This window comes from Narcine bancroftii, chromosome 4 (genome assembly GCF_036971445.1).
Source record: "Narcine bancroftii isolate sNarBan1 chromosome 4, sNarBan1.hap1, whole genome shotgun sequence".
NCBI classification, from domain to species: Eukaryota; Metazoa; Chordata; class Chondrichthyes; order Torpediniformes; family Narcinidae; genus Narcine; species Narcine bancroftii.
Genome location: NC_091472.1, coordinates 62,930,750 through 62,946,297, shown reverse-complemented (window position 1 = coordinate 62,946,297; position 15,548 = coordinate 62,930,750).

Genomic DNA, 15,548 nt, shown 5'->3' with positions numbered 1-15,548 from the left:
TTGGCATGAAGCCACTTCATTAATTAACAAAGAACATTTCTTAAAGGAGTGCTCTGTGGGGAATTTGCTTCCATCACAACAAGTGAATGTCATAGGAATAAAGACTTCTGAACATAGTGAATAAAACAGGAAAGGGCAGGGAGAATTTCAAATAAAATTTTATTGAAATTGACCATGACTTTCTTCCTTTCCTTCCCTCATAATTTTTTTCTTGCAGTTAACTGGAAATTGCAAGACAGACTTTGGGGGTGGGGAATTGGTATGGAACGATGTGTCATTAACAGGCTGGTGAAATATTTGTGGCATATCTGTCACTGCTATTGCCTTGTTCACAGTCTAGAAATGTCCGCAAGGTCCATCACACTGGTGAGGAAGAATAAACAAGATGTTCCATTGATTCATTGAGCATTCTGACATAGTAAAACAGTGAATTGCTTCCAAAATGATGATCAAGTCTCAATGAAGCAAAATTGAACTATTTAAGACCTGCAAGCATGGTGGGGTTTAGTGGAAGGGGAAGAGGAATACAATTGAAGCATTGTGGCGGCTCACCACAAGGCAGGCGAACCGGCCCCGCTTGTAAGCCACACGGCAGGGCAGCCGGCCAAAGTGGCGCCGTTGGGGGGGGTTTCCCTTCCTTCCAGCACAGGGCTCAGAAACCCCGTGCTGGGGGACCACATGACGCCTGGGTGATGTCAGCCCTCCAGCGTGGTTCTCAGCTAGGTCCAGGCTGGGAGTATGTGCAGCCCAGCAGCCTGCAATAAAGTAGCCTGCTCACTGAGCTCAACCCATCTGGTTGTGTGTGTTATTGCAGGAGCAATGTAAGCGCCGCTACAATTGGTGACCCCGACTGGTTCAAATGTCTTTGAACCCATTATGAGCGAGCCTAGGATCAGCGCTATAGCCGTAAAGCTGCCTGAATTCTGGGTTCAGGAGCTGGAGTCCTGGTTTGGCCACACGGAGGCCTAGTTTCACCTCTGCCAGATTTCATCCGACACAACCAAATTCTACCATGTGGTCACTGCCCTGGACCAGGCCACCACCAGACGCGTGATGCAACTTGTTTAGCACCCACCCGCCGAGGACAAGTACGAGACCATCAAGCGAGTGCTTACTGGGTCCCTTGGACTATCCAGACACCAGTGTTCAGCTCGGATGCTGCACCTTGACGCCCTGGGGGACAGGTCCCCAATGGAACTGATGGACGAGATGCTCGCGCTCATGGGTGAGCACACCAACTGCCCACTCTTCAAGCACATCTTCCTTGAACATATGCCCAGGGACATTCGGCTGCTGCTGGTGCAGGAGAGCTTCATCGACCTGAGGAAGGTCACCTAGAAGGCCCAAGAGCTATGGCTCGCACGATTCTCGGAAGGCTCAGTGGTCCAGCAGGCCACGAGGCATGGGCACGACCATGCCAAGCCCGCCCCTAGTGCTGCGGTAGAGCACCTGGCCCCTGCAGGGGCCCCCAAGAGCATAACCAAGGCCACAGCATCCGCTTCAGGCCTCTGCTTCTACTACCTGTGCTGGGGAGCCAAGAGTCGGAAGTGTCATTAGCCCTGCTCGTTCCAGGGAAATGACCAGGCTGGGCACTGTTAATGGCTGCGGCAGCTGGCCAAGGTCACAGCCTTCTCTACCTGTGGGTCACAGTCAGCAGCCGGTGGTTCCTCATTGACACTGGAGCCCAGATCAGCGTCATCTCAGCCATGGCCATCAAATCCAGGAACTGACCTCGAAGACCTCCCCTTCGTGCGGCCAACGCAATGGCAATCTGGACGTATGGAGACAAGACAGTCCACTTCCAGATTGGCCAATGGAATTTCACGTGGAGATTCACCGTCTCATCCCTCCTGACTGCCATCCTGGGTACAGACTTCCACCTCGCACATGGGCTACTGGTGGACATTCGAGGTAGGCGCCTGGTGGATGCCCGCATATTCCAGGCCGTTCGCCTCGACACCTCCCATTCGGAGCAACCGCAGATGGCCACGATTAGCATGCCCTGAGATGAGTTCCAGTGGAATTTGGATGAGTTCCTGACACTCCTCAAGCCACAGTTTTCCGATGCCTCATCGAGGCATGGGGTATTCCACCATATCCGCACCCAGGGGCCACCGGTTCATGCCAAGGCATGCCAGCTTCCGCCTGACAAGCTCCAGGTACCGAAGGTGGAGTTTTTGCACCTGTTGAAGCTGGGGATCATTCGGCGGTCCGACAGCCTGTGGACCTTGCTGCTCCACCTGGTCCAGAAAGCCTCCGGTGGCTGGCGTCCCTGCGGAGACTATCGATGGCTCAATGAGGCAACTATTCCTGACTGTTACCCCATCCTTTACATCCAGGACTTTATGGCCAACCTGCACAGCGTGAGGGTCTTCTCCAAAATTGACCTGGTGCACGAATATCACCAGAACCCGGTGCACCCTAAGGACATACCCAAGATGGCCATCATCACTCCCTTTAGCTTGTTCGAATTCCTGCACAAGCCGTTTGGGCTCAAGAATGCTGCTCAGACCTTCCAGCACCTCATTGACTCTGTGGGCAGCGACTTGGATTTCGTCTTTATTTATTTGGATGACATCCTTGTTGCCAGCAAGGACTGGGCGCAACATAAGACCCACCTACGTGCCCTTTTCTCCTGGCTGGCCGACTTTGTCCTTACAATCAACCCAGCCAAGTGCCAATTCGGGAAAGAGTGCATGCAGTTCCTGGGCCATACCATCATGGCCAAAGGCGCCACACCCGCTGCTGCGAAGGTTACCGCTATCAGGGAGTTCCCATGCCCAGACAGCCTCAAGAGGCTACAGGAGTTCACAGGTAAGGTCAACTTTTACAATTGCTTCATTCCGGGAGCTGCGCACATCATGCAGCTGCTGTTCGCCCTCATCGCAGCCAAGCACAAGACGCTTGCTTGGAACCCAGAAGCCTGCACCGCATTCAAGGCCACCAAGGATGCCCTTGTGAAGTCCGCCATTCTTACCCACCCTCACACCGACCTGCATATGACACTCTCTGTCGATACCTCTGCCACAGCTGTCGGTGCCGTCCTGGAGCAGCAGGTGAATAGACATTGGAAGCTGCTGGCATCCTTCAGCCGCCTGCTCCGCCTGCTGGAATGCAAGTATAGTGCCTTCGACCGCAAGTTACTGGGCACGTACCCGGTGGTTTGGCATTTCTGCTATTTTTTGGAGGGGAGGACTTTTACCATTTTCATCAACCACAAACCCCTCACCCAGGCACTTGCGATGACAAAGGATCCCTGGTCAGCCCGCCAGCAGTGTCACCTCTCCTTCATGTTGGATTTTACCACTGACATTCAGCACAAGGTGGGGAAAGACAATGTGGTTGCCGATGCACTCTTGCGACCAGCCATCTCTGCGCTGATGCCTGGCCTCAACTTCGACCAGCTTGCTCGGGACCAGGAAGCTGATGAGGAGACGAGGGCCTTCAAGACTGCCATCACCGGCCTGCGGTTCTGAGACCTCCCGATTCCGAGCGCCAAAGGCACCATCCTGTGCGATATCTCCTTGGGCACCCCTGCCATTGTTCCCCAGCAGTGGCGCAGGCAGGTCTTCCATCACATCCACGACCTTTCACATCCGTCCATCAGGTCCATGATCTGGATGATGGCAGAACGGTTCATATGGCATGGGCTGCAGAAGCAGATCACGGGCTGGGCCAGAGCATGCACCCATTGCCATACGTCCAAGGTGCAAAGGCACACCAGGGTGCCCATACAGGAGTTCGAACACGTCTGGGAACGGTTCAGCCACATTCACGTGGACATCGTCGGGCCCTTACCCATTTCCCGGGGCAACCATTACCTGTTTAGGGTGGTGGACCGCACCACTCGCTGGCCCTAGGCAATCCCGATGCCAGACGCCTCCACCGACTCCTGCTCCCAAGCACTATTGGATGGTTGGGTCGCCTGGTTCGGCGTCCCGGCTCACCTCACCAGCGATTGGGGTGCCCAGTTCACATCTGCACTCTGGGCACAACTCGCCAACAGGTTGGAGATCCAGCTACACCACACCATGGCCTACTACCCGCAGGCCAATGGACTGGTCGAATGTCTGCACTGTCATCTTAAGTCGGCGCTCATGGCCCACCTCACCAGTCCTGACTGGATGGATGAACTGCCTTGGGTGCTCGTGGGCATCCGCTCCACTCCCAAGGAAGATCTGCAGGCGTCATCAGCTGAGCTGGTCTATGGTGCGCCACTGGCACTACCTGGTGAGTTTGTCAACGCATCTCACAATCCCCAGTGGTCACCGCACGAAATACTTCCTCACCTCAGGGCACACTTGGACTCCTTCGAACCCCCACTGCTACCCATGCATGGCACCCGCCCGTCTTCATGTTCCCGGCGAACTGCTTTCTGCGGAGTATGTTTTCATTTGGTGGGGCCCGACCACAGCACCGCTTCAGCGACCGTACGAGGGCCCGTACAGGGTTTTACAGCATTTCGGCTCAATGTTCTCACTGGACATAGGCAGCGAGGATGTCTGGAAAAAAAGGACATTGGTGACGGTTTGGAGGGGGTGGTGGTGGCTGTGTGGCACCTCACCACAAGGCAGGCAAACTGGACCCGCTTGTAAGCCACGCAGGGGGTCAGCCGGCCAAAATGGCGCCGTCAGGGGTTTCCCTTCCTTCCAGCACGGGACTCAGAAACCTGCGCTAGGGGACCATGTGACGCCCGGGTGACGTCAGCGCCCTCCAGCGTGATTCTCAGTCAGGTCCGGGCTGGGAGTATAGTGCAGCCCACAGCCTGCAATAAAGTAGTCTCCTCACTGAGCTCAACCCGTCTGGTTGTGTGTGTTATTGCAGGAGCAGTGTAGCCGTCGCTATAGCCTTTCATTATAGGGTAGGTAGAAGATTTCAATTTCTGCAATGGGCTAGACTCCGAAAGATACTTTCAGGCAATTCTCCTATAGGAAGATAAATTGGAAAGGATTTTGAACCGCTGTACTCTAATACACATTCCAGCAGGTGGCTCAAGAGCAACATGTACTAAACCTTATGGTAGATTGTCTACCTCTTTCTACAATAGTGAGGTGACTCCAAAGGAAAATAAATCAAATATAACTTAGGTAGCAAAGAAATGAACATCATAGTTTACTTTTTTAAGTTTTCATTCCAGACTAAAGTGAATGAATCACAGGAAAGATAAATTATCTAAGCACCTATTTACAACAATTAAAAATGTGATGAAGATTTTATTAAAATCCCAATGGAAGAAAACATCTGTCTGAATTCAAATAAATAAATATTTGTAGAGTGACTCAAAGGCAAGACTGTCACAGTGAGTTGCCTTTTGGATCTCTTCAGTCCAAGAAAGTTTATTTGAAACGAAAAACAGAAACAAAAACCAGCATTAATTTCAATCATTGATTATTAAGGATTTCTTGCTGGGTGGGTGGTGAGTCTGGAGGATACGAGGGTTGATTGGTTTTAACTGTTGGGATTATTTAACATTTTCCAAGACTTTTCCTTTGTGGGGAGACCAAAACTTACTGGAAATATCTGAGCAAAGCGTTCTCTCACCTCATTAGTATTTGTGCAAAGTAAAGTTTTAGATCTCAACCTTTTTCTTTCCACTCATATACCACTTTAAGTAATCCCTATGCCATTGGTGCTCTGTGATTAGTAAGGGATTTCTTAAGGTGGTATGTGAGTGGGAAAGGAATCTTGAGAATTACTGCTCTAGACCCAATTGTTACTGAAATATTTTGCTTGAGAAAAATTGTCATTGGCCCATTTCCTTTGGAGTTATGAAATCGTACACATAACGAGTCAATTAGGTATGATTAAAACAGTGGTTTTCAACCTTTTTCTTTCCACCCACATACCACCTTAAGCAATCCCTTATTAATCACAGAGCACCTATGGCATAGGGAATACTTAAAGTGGTATGTGAGTAGAAAGAAAAAGGTTGAGAATCACTGGGTTAATTGGTTTTCAGTAAAACTACAGGTATCCAGCATCTATGGGCATTGGTAAATGCCAGATAAGTATATTTTCCAGTTGCTTGAGACTTACTCTTACAATGCCTAACACCTGCATTAAGAATAAACAGATTAGGGGGAACATAGGGGGATTTTTTCACACAGAGAGTGGTGGGAGAATGGAATGAGCTGCCAGATGAAGTGAATTTGGGCTCAATTTTAACTTTTAAGAAAAATTTGGACAGGTTCATGGATGGCATGGGTATGGAGGTATATAGAATGGGTACAGGTCAGTGGGATTAGGCAGAACAATTGTTTGGCACAGACTGTTTTCTGTTCTGTAGTGTTCTGTTGTTCTAATGTATGAAATGCTTAATTGGTCCTAGTGCGTTTCATATGGAGTAGGTTATATTTATTGTAAAATGTCTGAAGTTGTACACTTGCAAGTACTTCCCAATCTTTAATTTTAGATCAAAATAATTTTTTTTTGAGTAGCTAGTACTTGAATGACAAAAATTATCTCTGTATTTATTGACAGCCATACGACAATTAATAGTCCCTTTTCAAAATTATTGATTTCACATGCTTTGTTTCTCAGTTCTGAAAGTAAGTCGATGTTTCCTTGGGAAATGGCAAATCTAATGATGGAAGTTTGATTTATTTGTTGAACACCTTTCTGGACTATGAATGCAAGAGGTAAGCATGAGTCAAAGTCATTGCCACAGGGATGATATTACATGATATCACCAGCTTGATTATTTTATTGGAGGTTAATGGAGGCTATTTTTGTTATTCTTAATTAAAAACAAGGAGCCTTGTTTTCAGGAAAAGTTAAGCTTTTAAAATTTTATAAATGCAATAAAACCATGGGATGCTACACAACATTTGGCCATTTGGCCTCTCTAGTCTGTGCTGATCATTATTCTGCTAGTCCCATTGACCTACTCCCATTCCATAGCCCACAAACCTCTCCCATCCAGGTATCTATCCAATGTATTTTTAAAAAATATTTTATTTTGATTTTTTTTTTCAAAAGAGTACATCGTAACATTTTAAATACACAATATACTAAACTTTTTCTTACAAACACAAAAAAAAAACAAAAACAAAGCGGTCCCTCCCTCCCCTACCCCCATACATACTGATCCGTTCATCGTCAGACCTTACATATATTTTAAGTATATAGAGTATAGTTGGGGAACCTACATTTTTGTATGTATAATAGTGACTTTTATAACTTTTTTTAACCTTTTTATTACTGTATCTAGGCTCTATGTGATCCAGGTATGGCTGCCAGATCTTTACAAAAGTGTTGTATTTGTTCTTTAAGTTGTACGTGATTTTTTTTTTCCCATAGGTATACAGCTGTTCATTTCTGCAGTCTATCATGCTATAAATGGAGATGAGTCGGACTCCCAATTTATTCTTAAAACTCAAGATTGAGTCCACATTCACCACATCAGATGGCAGCTCATTCCACACTTCCACCACTCTCTGACCCTAATGTTCCCACTAAACCTTTCCCCTTTCAGCTTAAAACTATGACCTCGTATTTATCTCCCCCAATCTAAGTGGAAAAAGCCTACTTGTATCCACTCTGTTTATACCTCTCATAATCTTGTAAACCTCTATCAAATCTCCCCTCATTCTTCTTCACTCCAAGGAATAAAGTTCTAACCTGTTGTCTTTCCCTGTAACTCAAATCCTGAAGATCCAGCAACATCCTAATAAATCTTCTTCGCACTCTTTCAATCTTATTGATATCCTTCCTGTAGTTAGGTGACCAGAATTGCTCACAATACTCCAAATCTGACCTCACCAATGTCTTAAACAGCTTCAACATAACATCCCAACTCCAGTACTCAATACAAAGGATCTGTGTTGGGACCATTGTTGTTTGTTGTCTATATTAATGATCGGGATGATAATGTGGTAAAAGCTTTCTTTACAACCCTGTCCATCTGTGACTCTACCTTCAGGGAACAATGCATCTGTATTTCCAGATCTCTCTGCTCCTCCGCACTCTTTGGTGCCCTACCATTTACTGTGAATGTCCTACCTTGGTTTTCCCTTCCAAAGTGCATCACCTCACACTTGTCTGCATTAAACTCCATCTGCCATTTGTTGGCCCATTCTTCTAGTTGGACCAGATCCCTCTGCAAGCTTTGAAAATCTTCCTTGCTGTTCATAGTGCCCCTTATATTTGTGTCATCAGCAAACTTGCTGATCCAATTTACCACATTTATCAATTATTGATATAGACAACAAACAACAATGGTCCCAACACAGATCCCTGAGGCACACCACTAGTCACAGGCCTCCAGTCTGAGAAGCAACCATCCACTACCACTCTGTTTTCTCCCACATAGACAATTATGAATCCAATTTACAACATCTCCATGGTTACTTAGTGCCATAACCTTCTGAATTAGCCTCCCATGTGGGATCTTATGAAAGACTTTACTAAATTCCATGTAGACAACATCCACAGCCTTTCCTTCATCTACCTTCTTGGTAACCTCCTCAAAAAACTCTACAAAATTTGTTAAACACGACCTTCCATGAACAAAGCCAGGCTGACTGTCCTTAATCAGTCCATGGATGTCCAAGTACCTATATATCCTATATCTTAGAACTCTGAACATGAAGATTCAAAGAAACTTCAGGGGAATATAGACAGATTGAGTAATTAGTCAAGGATTAAATATAATGTGGAAAAAAGTGAGTTCATTCATTTCATGAAAGATTTAAAAGTTTCAGCGTGATATTGATGTATTTGTTCACAAATCATTGATAATACTGGGAGAAATTAAAAAGGAAAATTGTGTTTTGGCCTTTTTTGAATGAAGATTTGAATACAGAACTGGAGATGCCTTGCTCCAATCTTGCTTCAATGACTGGGTAGAGGGTGGGTGGGGGAAGGGGCTGAGTGGTGTTGGGAAGGATGCTTTTTCACTGAATGTTTCAGGAAACATTCAACAATGAGGTCAGACCATGAAATGTCCTGGTTGTCTCAAGGTTCTTGAGTCTCCGTCGGTGTTATCAGCTGAAGGGGAAAAAAAAATAATTTAACTGAAAAAATATACCCAATTGAGTTCTGCACATTTCCCTCCCAGCTTTCTTGATTTTGATGATTTTCCTGGATCACTGGTAACAGCTTTTGCCCATTCCCAATAAAAATAACAGCCATCATTTTCATGCGGTTGAAGTCATTGCTGACAGCAGCTTTTTTAAGGTTCCATGGAATGCTTTATAAAATAGTGACATTTAACAAGTGAAATTTACAGCAAATGCCTTGTTCTATTCTGTTCCAGTCAATTCGTTAACTTTTGTTTTCTGTTTGGTTCACCCTCTTCCCAGGATAAACTTTCCATTTCGTCTAATATTATGCAATAATACTCCATATTGTTTTAAGTCTTATCTGTCTATAAAAATAGAATTGACTTTTAAATTAAGAATGACAGGATCTTCTTTATTTCTCTAAACTCATGATTCTGTTCCTTTCGAAAAGTTTCAAGAATCAAGGCATTTTGTTCCAATCAAGAATGATTGTGAGGGGTGATTGTCCATAGAAAACCAAAGGTACCTCAGTTTGTGTAACTTGCCAGACTCTCTGTGCATAGATGAACATGCCTGAATTTGTCAAACTGGATCTTATCCCAATCACAATATTTTCTCGTTGATCTCTTTAGTTTCAGGTTTCAGACAATTTTTATCCAACAGCTATCAGGGTTATTAGTTTCCCTGTAGCATCCTAACCATAAACTACTTTGGGACCACCAAAAGATCTGTTATCACAACTGAAATACCACTTATTATTCTTGCTCTAACTGCAACTATGAATATTTAACCACCTTTTGATATTATTTTATTTTCTGACTTGACATACTGTGGCAATTTATTTTTAGCTATCACAGTTAGTGTATCTTGAATATCTGTTTGATGGCAACAAGTAAGAACTTCAGTGTATCTGTATATTATACATGCCAATGTATTTATGGATATCTTCAATATCGCACTCCAGCAGGGCATGGGTCTCACCTATTTCAAAAAGGCCTCAATTGTATACACGTGCCCAAGAAGAATGTGGTCATCTGCCTAAATGTCTACCAACCACTGGCACTCACATCCACAGTGTTGAAGTGTTTTGAGAGGCTGGTGTTGACACATCTCAGCTCCTCTCTGAGCAGAGACATGGATCTGTTCCAATTAGCCTACTGCAACAACAAGGCAGATGCCACCATACTGACTCCACATAAAGCCTTGGAACACCTGGACAGCAAAGATGCATACATCAGGTTACTCTTTATTGACTACAGTTCGGCATTTAACACCATTATCCTCTCAAAACTGATCAGCAAATTCCAAGGCCTTGCCCTCAAAACCCCACTGTGTAATGGGATTTGCTCATCTCCACATCACAATCAGTGAGGATAGGTAAGAACATCTTCTCCACAATCTTCATCAGAAACCAGAGCATCACAAGGCTGCATTCTCAGCTCCAGGCTCACTGCACACCTCTGACTATGTGGCTTGGTATGACAATAAAACAATATACACATTTGCAGACAATTCCACAATTGTGGGTTGTATAAAAAGGGGTGATGTCAGCATACAGGAGGGAGATTGAAAACTTGGCTGTATGATTTACTTGCAACAACCTTGCACTCAATATCACCAAAACCAAGAAGCTGATTATAGACTTTAGGAGGGGAAAACCAGAGATGTATGATTCAGTGATCAATGGAAGATTAGAGGTGGAGAGAGAGGGTAAGTGAATTTAAATTCCAGGGAGTCACTATCTCAAAGGACCTTTCCTAGACCGACACACTAATGGCATCAAGAAGAAAGCACATCAGCACCTGCATTTTCTCAGGAGTTTGCAAAAGTTTGTTGTGACATAAAAACCTTGGTAAATTTCTACAGATGTGTGGTGGAAAGTGTGCTGATTGACTCCATCAAGGCCTGGTATGGGGGCACCAATACCTCTGAGTGGAAACTCCTGCAAATGGTATGGGCACAGCCCAGAATATCACAGGCAAAACTCCCCCACCATTGAGAAAATCTGCATGGAACACTGCTGTCGGTGAACAGCAGAAGTAAACATCAAGGATCCATACCACCCAGGACATATTCAGTCCTCCTTGCTGCCATTCGGAAAGAGACATAGGTGCCACGAGACTTGTATCACCAGGTTCAGGAACAGTTGCTGCCCCTCCAACATTAGACTCCTAAACAACAAACTCAATCATAAACTATCGGTAGTTTAAGCACTCTTAATTTGCACATTATTTATTATTGAATAATTATTTTCTGTATTGTATGGTCAGTTTGTTTACATTTCTCTCTTTTTTAATAGTATATTTTCTTGAGGACAGTTTTTTTTTGAACTACTGATAAGTGGTAATTCTTCCTGGCCTGCAGGAAAAAGAATCTCAGGGTTGTATGTGATACCATCTATGTACTCTGACAATGAATCTGATCTTTGAACTTTATTTTTTAAAGAAAGATTCAAACCTTCAAGGTGAGTTCATAAGGGGGGGAAAGAGAAGTCAAGGCTTTTTTTGTGAGGCCTTGCTGCCTTTTGCTGAGTAATTTATGCTGACATGCACTCTCTTCCCCACATTTTTGCTTCTAACTTGGCTCACTCATAGGGGATGCTCGAACTATTATCCTCCCTGGTCTTGGTGAACTTATTTGGAACAGTGTGTCTGTAATATGAAATTGATCTGTATTTTAAAAAATTGCCCATGCTTTGCAATGCTGGATTTATTTTTGAATGTTTTATTTAAAATCACCACATGTATAACAATTGACAACAATCATATATCACATTATTATAAAAATTAATTAAATACATGTTGATTTATATAAAAAAGAGAAAAAGGAGAGGAAAAAAAACAACAGAAAAACATCATCTAAACCATGACTATTCCTTCCCTCCCAACCTCCGCTAAAAAAACATCTAAATTGATAAAATACTTAATAAATATAATTATATATTGAATTGGATTGCTTCAAAAGACGCTCAAAGATCCAAAAAACATATCACTAAAAAACATTATTTATTTTTAAGGGAAGACTTCTCCAGTCCAGAGGATTCAAAGGAGTTATTTATAATTTCAAACCCAATGCTCGAGCATACGGGCTCCAAATCTGTAAAAATACAGAATATTTACATGTATTTTTTTCTACAGTAACTGAATACAACTTTGAATCTCTGTTTGCCATATTCCTCGTGTTAATGAAACATCTGATTTCCAAGTAGCAGCAATACATTTCCTTGCTATTATGAAAACTAACAACAAATTTCAACTGAAAAATCTGATAAAAGAGAATTAAGAATTATATTTTCAAAATTTACCAACAATAACCATTCAGGATTCAATAGAAAAATAACATATGTAATCTGTTGTAAAAAATTATTCATAAAAATCCAAAAAGGTTTAACTTTTGAGCAAGACCATGTAGAATGAAGAAAAGTTCCAATATTTTCTCCATATCTAAAACATTGATCCAATGTATTCAATTTCTGAGGCATGATTTATAACTGATGTAGAATATTATAATGAAGTAATCTATAGCTTACATTAGACATTGTATTAGACATAACCTCTTTACATAAATTTTGCCAAATTTGTTGATCTATTGATATATTTAAATCTTGTTCCCATCTTTTCCTTGACTTAAATAAATGTAATTTAGGTGCTTTTTCTTGTAACATCATATATGCTATTGAAATAAACTTTTTGACCATTCCATAACAACTAACTGTTCTAAATATGTAGGATATTTAAAAATGATATCTAGTCTTAATTTCTCTATTAAATTGTCCTCAAAATTGTCAAACATACTTTTGGATCTTTGAAGTTTGCTATTTCTTAATTGAAAATAACAAAAAAGTGTATTATGTGGGATATCAGATTTAATTTTTTAATGATCAAATGACATCAATCTACCATTATCATAATAATCCCCTATTTTAGAAATTCCTTTAGTATACCAAATATTTAAAAAAGGATTATTTTTTCAAAAATTTATGAGGATTAGTTAATGGCATTTTTAATGACAAAAAACTTCCATCATTTTCTAAGTTAACATTTGATTAATGTTTAGAATAAGGTTTCAATAATGGAGCATCTCTGTGAGTAACCATTAACCTTGGTTCCCATTTATAAATAAATTCCTTGGATATATTTTCTCCAACCTTCAATTTCCACCATTAAACCATTGATGGTTTAATATTCCAAAATAGAGAAATAAGAAATATTAATTGTGCTGCTTTATAATAATTCTTAAAATTAGGAAGCTATAGTCCATTTAATTCATATTTCCATGTTAATTTTTCAAATTATATTTTTGTCATTTTACCTTTCCAAAGAAATTTCCTAATTTGTTTATTTAAATACTGAAAACATTTTTGAGGTACAGAGATTGATAAAGTCTGAAACAAATACTGAATTCTTGTAAAAATATTCATTTTAATACAATTAATCATTTCAATTAAAGTTAAAGGTAAATATGTCAATTTTTACAAATTTTCATTTATTTTCACACATTAACCAAATTTGAAACCATTCTAGACTGGTTAATAATCACCAAATCTTGTTTGGATCAGTAATTAATGATTGTAGGTGACTGACTTGTTCCATTTGATTCCTGTTATTCAATGGCAGATATAAATGTATAAACAGTGTAGAATATTTGAAAGTGTTAATTATTTTCACAAATTTTTCCTTTATGTGAAATTAAGTTTGTAAAATTTGAATTTTTGAATGATGTCAGTCCAAAAGATTTTTGAAATTCAGACATGGGATAAACAAAAGATCTCTGGCTAAGTTTTGCTTATTAAGAATCAGCTCAAGATTGAAGCAAACCATCATTTGCAAAAATACTTCATCGAAGCAGGGACATTTCTGATTATATTGGTGTAAGGGAAAATCTGTGTAAAGGGTAAGAAAGAAAATTCTGCTGGAGGAACCCAGGGGGACAGGGAGCATCTGTAGAGGGAAAATGATATATCAGTTTGAAAATTAGGACTTATACAGAGTTTTGAGCCATTCCTTTACCTCCACAGTTGCTGCTGGACCCACTGTGTTTATACAGCAGTGTGTTTTGCTCTGGATTCCAGAATTTACAGTTACTTGTGCCATTGAATGGAGGGGAAATTTTGGTAGTGAAAGTTTTACTGAGGGTTCTGACTTTAATATTAGGCATTTGTTCTAAGATGGACATTTGTTGGAGGTTTGTTTCAGGGTCTTTGAAGAAAGACCACAAATGCAGTACAAAGCCGATAATCTTTTGGGCAGCAGCGATTCCCACCCTTCTGTGGGAAGATGAGGATTTATCTACAAAAGACACCTCAAAGCACTAGAAATATAGCATCAACACACTAAGACTGCATAGTCTATTGGAAGATTACGTAAATCAACATCAGTATCTTTTCCCAGGTCAAAAACATTGGAGTGTCAAGGCTTTGTCTGAGGTTAATTGACTCTGATGCCAGACCATATCTCTTTTATACCATCTCTCAGAGTCTGAATGTGACCGACTACTCCAAGCTCTATCATGGCAAAGATTGCTGTAATGATAGTGATCATATTTACATGGCCACTAGCAAGGACTTGATAATAGTTCCTGTTTGATTAGACTTGGCTGCCAGCAGGGGGCTGATGCCCAGAATGTGAGATGTGTAATGGAGACTACAGCCTCATGGCTTGCCTCATAGTGCTTTTTACATCAACTTTAAAGTAAATAACCTTTTCCTTCATCCATGTGTTGTCTAAGAATTCACACATATGAGTAGAAAATGAAGCAATTGCTAGGTCAGAGGAACACATTAGAGGTGTTTTCTTCCAGTTTTCTTGAAATGTGAGGTGAAGAAATAACATTCCAATTGATTCTTAAGAGTTCCTGGCCAGGAGTGCATAAAATGGAGAAGGGGTTTTTACAATGATTCTAAGAATCTTGAATATTTTTGAAAGTATTTGGAGGTCCAAAGCAGATAGTGGAGAGAGTGTACCCATCCTGCTCTTCAAATGGCTTCTATTCCTATGTGTAGTACAGGTACTCCCCATCTTGCAACTTATGAGACTTACATCTGTACATATGACCAAAATTAAAAAAAAATTTAAATATAAAAATTACAGTTTTGGGGTAAAAGTAGAGGACTAGCTATGGAAAATAACGCCTATGGCAGGGTTGATCAACCTCTCGTGAGAGCTGGCTGGTGACCAAGTATGTTGTTTTTGATGAATGATAAAATGGATACTGTGAATATCCGACTTGTGTTAATTTCGAGATATGACTGGTCAGACAGAACGGAACACAGACATAGGTTGAGGGCTACGTGTACTATCATTAGCCACTTCTGAACTCACAGAACTGAAGTGAAAGCAAGTTATGCTTGACCCCAAAGGACTGTTCAAAAAAAATTGTTGCTCTTTGAACATTGGTCCAGCTGAATATCGAAAAGGCTGAGATCATTGTAATACTATTTCTCATAGTTTTGTTTAAATTACTTATTTTGCATCCATAAAGGGAATGTACAGGAATAAAAAATTTGACAATAATTCACTGTACAAACTAGTGGAAAAGACTTTTTAA